Source organism: Sarcophilus harrisii, chromosome 4, assembly GCF_902635505.1.
Source record: "Sarcophilus harrisii chromosome 4, mSarHar1.11, whole genome shotgun sequence".
Taxonomy (NCBI): Eukaryota; Metazoa; Chordata; class Mammalia; order Dasyuromorphia; family Dasyuridae; genus Sarcophilus; species Sarcophilus harrisii.
Window position 1 is genome coordinate 168294009 of NC_045429.1, and position 8667 is coordinate 168302675.

General features: G+C 33.8%; 1 long non-coding RNA gene across 1 annotated transcript; it reads left to right on the forward strand.

Annotated features, from left to right (window-relative positions):
- Window positions 1-294: 294 nt before the first annotated feature.
- LOC116423564 lies at window positions 295-8179 on the forward strand. Its single transcript, XR_004234181.1, has 3 exons — window positions 295-376; window positions 4591-4693; window positions 7708-8179. It is a non-coding gene; the product is annotated as an uncharacterized LOC116423564 (long non-coding RNA).
- The last annotated feature ends 488 nt before the right edge of the window (window positions 8180-8667 follow it).

The following is an 8667-nucleotide window of genomic DNA, read 5'->3' on the forward strand; positions in this document are numbered from 1 at the left end:
TGTGGATCACAACATAGTATTTTCACCTTTTGTTGTTGTTGTTTGCTTACTTGTTTTTTTCTTTCTATTTTTTTTTCCTTTTTTGATCTGATTTTTCTTGTACAGCATGATAATTGTGGCAATATGTTTAGAAGAGTTACACATATTTAATTTATATTGGATTATTTTCTGTCTAGGGGACAGGAGATAAGAAGGAGAAAAATCTGGAACAGGGTTTTGCAAGGGTGAATGTTGAAAGCCATTTTTCTATGTATTTTGAAAAATAAAAAGCAATTATCATTAAAGATAAATTTTAAAGAGTTTGAATCTGAAAGAAAGAAACAAAGAAAGAGACACTTTATAACAATATACTTGGTCAGAAACATCCTAACCAGAGGTAAGAATTATAATGGAGTCATATGACTTTGTCCTGGGGTGGCAGATAAATGAATGGTTATTCTCTCTTTAGTAACAAAATATTAAGTATTAGAGATAAAAAAAAAAAAAAGACAAGAGTCCCTGCTTCAAGGATTTGCCAAACAAATTATTGAAAGCATGCAAATAACTACTTACAAACAAGATATACTCCAGATAAATTGGAAGTAGTTTCAGGGGGAGGACATTGCTTAGCCTTAAGGGGGACCAGGAAACATTTTGTAGAAGGTGAGATTTTAAGGGATATTTAAAAGAAAATTTAAAGATAATTCAGATCAGGTGTCATCTCTGGCAGGAAGTCTTTTCTGATTTCTCAAGGTCCAATTTCTCTCCAAATTATTTACTTCTCTAACTTAGATTCCCACCCCCAATCCCAGTAAACTTAAGATAGCCAAGGAAAGAATCTCTCAGGGTTTTTTTTATCTTTGTAGCCTCAGCATTAAATATAATATTTCATGTATTTCAACAAAACTGATTCCATCAAAGTGGGTAATTCCTCCAAGGAATCATATCACAAACCACTATGTTCTCCCCAAATTTTTCCACAGAAAGTACACCTAAAGTTGATGGTGTTCCTCTAGATATCTTGACAATTCATGGATGACAATTGAACAAATAGGATATTCATCAATTAGCTGATACTTTTACCACATAAATAACACACATTTCTCTCTTGGTTGTACATTTTTCAGATATCATCCTCTAACACTGTTTCCCTTGAACAATTCTTGGTTTGAAATCTGTTGCAGCCTGCTCACACACCCTGTATGCTTCTTCACCTCAAAATGACTTTCAGCTATAATTCTCCACAAACTGAGGCAATTCCAAAACTTGCAGCCATAAAGCATCACTGAAGGAACATCGGGGATTTTGTTTAAGAGACAAGCTAGGAAGCTTTTCAAAGCACTGTGAAGTTCACAAAGCCAATTCAGTCCTCTCTCTTTTTAAATTCTTGAGTGGAAAAAGACATAGGGAGACAGAGAGGACTGTAGATATTGAGAATTGGGTCAGGCTAGAACCAAGCCATGCAAGAACATTCCAAAGCCCAGGGAAAGGCTGACCTCAAAGCAAGAGAAAGAACCATATCCTTACCAGAGCACCATAGCAAGAATTTAGAGATTTGGTTTTGTCATCCATTACCTATTTCCATATCACAGATACAAAGTTAAAAGAGAAGATATCCTTGAACCAGAGATGTGTTTCAGAGTAAGAACTATTAAGTAGTAAGTTCTATGCCATGAACCAAAACAAAATCAAATTCAGAATTAAGCATCAGTCATGTTCCACAGACCTGAGTAGTAAAGCAATTTTAATACCAGCTTCTAGTCTAATCTGAAGCCTATCAAGAAGTTCAGGAATCCCATACCAAAAGAGAATCTGAAGTTATATCATGTTGAAACAGAAGAATTTCTCAGATGGCTGATAGAGACTGAGTCTAAGAGCAACCTAATGTTATATTCAGACCCAAATCCAGGTGAGGAATTATCAAGACTTAGATAAAGAAGTCACTGAGATTCTTGACTGGCCTAGAACACTCTGAAAGTGGAGAAAATATACAGGCATCAAGACTGAGCTGTTCTGGAAATCTTAGAACCAATACTCCAAGGAATCATCAATAGGATAAGTCCAGACCTTCCCTTCCAGAAATGTGCAGAGCCCAACCTTAATATCATCTAAAGTCAGGAAGTAGGACAGAAAATTTATCAAACTAAAAAATTCGCACAATAAAATATTATTATGCTGACAGGGATCTTCAAGACAAAAACCCAGAAGAAATAAATGACTTCAAAATAGGCAAAGGCCCAAAATAAGCAAAGATTTAACTAGAAATGTTAAAAGAAATGATGCTTTTAAAAAAAAGTTTAAAGGATTTCATAAGTGAAATGTTATTATTAAAGGGAAAAAAGAAAAAAATAAAAACAATGGCAGAAATTATAAATGAAAGGATATGAATAGATAATTTTCAATTGAAGAAATTAAAACCATCGACAATTATATGAAAAAAATGTTCTAAATAACTATTGATTAGAGAGATGCAAATTAAAACTGCATGAGGTACCATCTCATACCTTTCATATTGTCTAAGATGACAGGAAAAGATAATTATAAATGTTGGAGGGGATGTGAAAAAGCTGGGACACTAATGCATGGGGAGTTGTGAAATGATCCAACCATTCTGGAGAGCAATTTGGACCTATGCCCAAAGGACTATAAAACTGTGCATTCCCTTGGACCCAGCAGTGCCATTACTGAGTCTGTATCCCCAAGAAAATCATAAAAGACAGAAAAGGACCCATATGTGCAAAAATTGTTTGTAGCAGCTCTTTTTTGTGGTAGCAAATAATTGGAAAATGAGTAGATTAACATCGATTGGAGAATGGCTAGACAAGTTGTGGCATATTGTGATGACCGTGCTAGCACCCAGGATACCTTAGAATCAGCCAGAGTCAGGATAAGCAAAAGTCCTTGGTCTTTATTCTTGGTCTTTAGGGATAGAAGTGAACAGGATGGAAGCCGAATCTCCACAACCGCCTTCTTCCTCAACTCTGGTTAGTCTTACTCCACCCCCTAGTCCCTCCTATAATCCTCTGTATACACCAATCATTGAGCCAGCACAGGATAGTGAGAAGGCCATTTTCCAAGCTTATGCCCATAGAGTATTGTTCAATTGGTTGTTAGCCTCAAGTGCTTGACTGTCCTGACTTCAATACATCGACTCAAGAGTTTCAGCCCTTTATAGCATATGAAGGTAATGAAATATTATTATTTTATAAAAATTGATGAACAAGCTGATTTTAGAAAGGCCAGAAAATATTTACATAAACTGATGCTAAGAGAAACAAACAGCACCAGAAATACATTTTATAATAGAAAGGAGCAAGAATGTGTGATGATCAACTATAAAAAACTTGGTTCTTCTCAACAATTCAGTGATCCAAGGTAATCCAAATAGATTATGGATAGAAGATGCCATCTGTATGCAGAAAGAGAACTATGGAAATTGAATGCAAATCAACACATGTCATATTCATTTCTTTTTTCTGATTTTTTTTCTTTCCACAGGAAAATATTTCTTCTGATTTTTTTTTCTTTCAATATGATTCAAAAAAAATGCGTATTGAAAAAGTTAATATATGTGTATAACAAAAAAAATAACAGAAAAAATGCAAGAAAGAATTGGAAAAGGAATTAAGAGCATGGCAGTAGAAATATAAAAGCTTTTTAAATCAATAAATTCACAAAAATAAGAATGAACCAAATAGAAACCAATGAAATATTAAAAGAAAGTTAAAATATAGAACAAAATATAAAGTATCTTAAAGCAAAATCAATTATTTTCATGATGGTCATTTTGTTCATTCTCATCATGAGCACTACAATCAAGATGAATCACTATCACATAAACCTAGAAAACAAAGCATAAATGAGGAAAGACCTAAAACTTTAAGCATAGATATTTTCAAAAAAGTCTTTAAAAACAAAATGATCCACATTTATTAGAACCAGAAGGAAAAGCAGAAATAGAAAGGATGCACTGATCACTTCCTAAAAGAAACTGCAAAACAAAACTTTTTAGAAACATTACAACCAAAATCCAGAGCTTCCAGGCTAAACTAAAAATAAATAAAATAAATGAATGAAAGAAAAAAAATAATTAAAAAAAAAAGATCAAGTACAGAAAAATCACACTATTTAGCAGCCATCAATTTAAAGGACCAACTTGGAAAGTGATATTAGAAAAGCAAAGGACATAGGACAATATTCAACTGCCACAAGTTGTTGAATGTATACTCCCATTTACTGAAACCTTACCTAGACTAACCTCTAGAGCTGACAGACTCCTACTCCCTCTTACTTTCTCAATCTTATTGATACTAAAAACCTGGCTTTCTCAGAGTAAACCACTTCTCTTTCCAAATCCCATTTCTCATTGTCTCATCCCTGTCTACTTCAACTTTAATCCCACATTATTATATGCCAGATCTTTTTGTCTCTTCCATCATACTTGCTGGGATTCCTGTTCCATAATAAACTTACTCCCCTTTACTTTAGATGTCTTCCTGCCAGCTACTGAAATTTATCTATTCTTCCCCCTCCCCCACCCAAATGACATTAAATTCTTTATCATTCTATCTAGAATTTACTGTAAATTCTGTCATTCTCCTTAATATCCAGGTCTTGGAGCATAATGGAAGGAATCAACTGAGTTGGAGTGAGACAATGCAGTGGAGGAGGATTGAGATTCATAAATAGCCAAAATGGATAGAATGCTCACAAGGTAGACTCCTTTTTTGGGGGTTATCATAGAGCTTTGTCTCACAGAGCTGTGTTATAAATACTATCTATGTGACTTTTGTAAAGTCACTTAACCTTTCAGTGACCTGGACATAGATAAATTGATAGATATCTATAAAGAGTATTTCTAAGCTTAGAATTCTCAAAAACCAATTAAACAACAAATCTGCATGGAGAAAAAAACTATTCTAAATTACAATAACATATTTGTTTGCTTTTAACTTTTTCAAAGTCAACAGCTAGTTTAAATAAGATGAATTGGAGTTACATCTATATGGAGAATCTTTACAAATTCATCATTTCTTGTTATTTGTTGTTTGATTTTGACCTTTTTTCTAACCAGCAAATGAACTTAATACACATGATGTGATTCTGAAATGGATCCCATGTTAAAAGTTGTTTTATCGCTATAATTTTGTTCAGTTCACTTTTTGAAGTGGAAACATGGATGGGATGTGTAATTAGATGTGGATTTGAATATTGCTTCTGACTAAAAGCTGCATGATCACAGACAAATCATTTATTTTCTAAGGTTCAGTTTCTACATCTGTGAAATAAAGAAAACATTGCCTATGGTGTCTACTTCACAGAGCTGCTATGAGGTTTACATCAATGTAAAGTACTTTGCAAACCTTGAAGTAAAGTTTACTTTTTTAATAAAGTACTCCAAATAAAGGAATCTACATTTTTTTTTACCTCTTTCATATATTAATCCTAAACCATATTTTATAGGGTATTTCTCTTCTGCCCCCTTTACATGGAAGTAAACAAAAGCCAAATTATGTTAATTTTGTTTAGAAGATCTTATCAAATTTACCAGATAATGCCTCTGCTAGAAATTAATTAATTATTAATCTGCTAGATATTTGGTTGACAAACTGTAATTATTTTCATGATGGTCATTTTGTTCATTCTCATCATGAGCACTACAATCAAGATGAATGACTATCACATAAAATGGTGTTTCTCATTGCCCTTAATTGCAAGGTTAAACTAATCATGCCAACTCCTTTATCTGCTTCTCAAAGGAGGAGAACCTGTCATCCATCCTTCATTTTAGATGTAACTTTTTTGTCTTATTATTTCATTTATATTGTGGATGTCAATACTAATGTGCTCCAATTTTGGGGGAAGCACATCTCTCCTTTGGTGACTAGACAAAGTTTTCACACTAAGAATATAAATTGCTATTTAATTCAGTGCAACAAACATTTGTATGTGCTTTATATGTACATAACAGCTAAATGAAGCAGTGGATAGAGTACAGGGTCTGGCATCAGGAAGACATCTTCCTGAGTTCAAATCTGGCTTTACACATTTATTAGCTATATGAGTATGGACAACTCACTTAACCTTGTTTGTCTCCATTTCCTTATTTGTAAAATAAGCTAGAGAAGGAAATGGTAAAATTATCCCAGTATCTTTGCCAAGACTTACAAAGAGCCGCAAAGAGTCAGACATGACGAAAATGACTGAATAACAACAATGTGTACATAACACTATTCTAGGTGCTGGGGATGTAAAAACATAACAGGAACTAACCTTAACAGGTTTACCTTGTAAAAAGAATACTTAAGGATAATTTAAAAGCTGTATGATTCTTAGTATACGTTCCTCTCTTTTTTGGCATTCTTTTGTAACTAAAGTTATAGGATATCTCACAGTACTGAGGTTCAGTTTATATTTTGATATTATGGAGGAATAGTGGCCTACTAGACAGAAAGCAGTCAGAGCTATCTAGGTCAAAACAGTGTGATTTTAAGAGATTTCTAAGTTTCTCGAGCAGGGCCAAGAGATCATTATATACTTCAACAACAGTACTATATGATGACCAATTCTGATGGACCTGGCCATCCTCAGCAGTGAGATCAACCAAATCATTTCCAGTAGAGCAGTAATGAACTGAACCAGCTACACCCAGTGAAAGAACTCTGGGAGATGACTAAAAACCATTACATTGAATTCCCAATCCCTATATTTTTGCCCACCTGCATTTTGGATTTCCTTCACAGGCTAATTGTACAATATTTCAGAGTCTGATTCTTTTTGTACAGCAAAATAACGGTTTGGTCATGTGTACTTATTGTGTATCTAATTTATATTTTAATATATTTAACATCTACTGGTCATCCTGCCATCTGGGGTAAGGGGTGGGGAGAAGGAGGGGAAGAATTGGAACAAGAGGTTTGGCAATTGTCAATGCTATAAAGTTACCCATACATATAACCTGTAAATAAAAGGCTATTAAATTTAAAAAGAGAGAGAGATAGAGAGAGATTTCTAAGTTTTTAAAGTATTTTCTTGTTCCTTTATCCCCTATCTGGTTGCACTTTTTTTGGAATGGACTCCATCATACACTGTGGAATTGTATCATCAGGAAACTCATCATACTGTGAGATTGTATCACTCTTGCTACTCACACATCATGAGAACTGTCATGAATCTGCCCACTTAATTGGAGAATTAATGGTAGAAAAAAGAGCATCTCCCAAAGATTCCATTTAAAAAGAGCTGTGAAGCTAGATATCTCTTCATTTCTGATATACATACATACATATACATATATATATACATACATACATATGCATATATATATATATATATATATATATATATATATATATATATATATCTTTGAACTATAGTACATTATGTACCTGTGGTCTGCCTCCTATCTCCCCATTCTCTTTCCTGCACCCTATCCCTCATTTCATCTTGCTTTTGTGTGTTGTCTTCTCTCTTATAAGTTCCTTGAAAGATTGTCTTTCTTTGCTATATTTCTATCCTCATTGCTTATCACAGTGCCTGGCACATAGTAGGCAGTTAATAAATGTTTATCAACTAATTGAAAAAGAGCCTTTCATATAATAATTAGCAGTAAAAGGCTTAAAAAAACAAAAGCCTAATTGAGATAAAAATTTAGCTGGAGTAAATTACAATCAAAATGGGGCTAACCAATTCATAGTTGTAAAAGACTTCTATTGTTTCCTTCTGTAGATGGGAAAAGATTGTCAGAAAACAGGAGAGCTTTAAGTGTATGCCGAAAAAGAGTCATCAGTAAAGCATGAACAAAACGATGCCCAACAAATGAGAGGAATCAAGATTTTCAAGATTTTCCTTATGGTGGGCTTTGTTTACCTTCAATTTGTCAGGAATAAATATAAAAAGAACAATTACATATTTTTGTCACACAGCCAAAAAGTAGAGGTAACTCCACTTTGCATGATTTATGAAGATATTTTATTTGTTTTATTTCAAACAAGAGCTTTCTTTCCAAGGAGATTTTAACTTAAGTATTACAGTAATAATGATGATAATAATGATAATCATACCTTTCATTTATAACACCTTTTCCTCCCCAAACAATTTCATTTATGCTGTCTCATTTCATCCTCATAACCCTGTGAGTGAAGTAAGGCTTATTTCCCCTGCTCATTTTACAAATAGATATACTAAAGTACAAAAAAGGTTAAATAAATGCCAAACTAAGCCAGTAATTGAGCAGAGTCTAGCATTCTTATCTCATAACACCAATTCAATAGGAGAAAAAGAATTGCTTTCCTTCCTCAGAAAAATATACTCTCCTCCTACCTCTTTCACCAGGATACTAATGGGTGACAGAAAGACAAGACCTGTAACATTTGTTGCTACTGAAGGAAGTCACAGGATTTGTCACTTTCTCAACCAATCCTCTGCCTTGTTGCCCAGGTCCCTGCAGAAATAGACTAAGCACAGTCAGCTGAATGCTGATCCACTGGATCACTACCTCTGGTGGAATTATCTAGAGCATCCAGCCATTCTAATTCTTGAACTCACTACATCACTATGCCATATATTTATAAGTGGACAGGAGAGGAACTTCACTTTCTCTCCGATTATACAGAATTATTTAACCTTTCTAGGCCTCAGGCTCTTCATCTGTAAAATAATGGAGTAAGTCTAGGTTATCTTCAATAG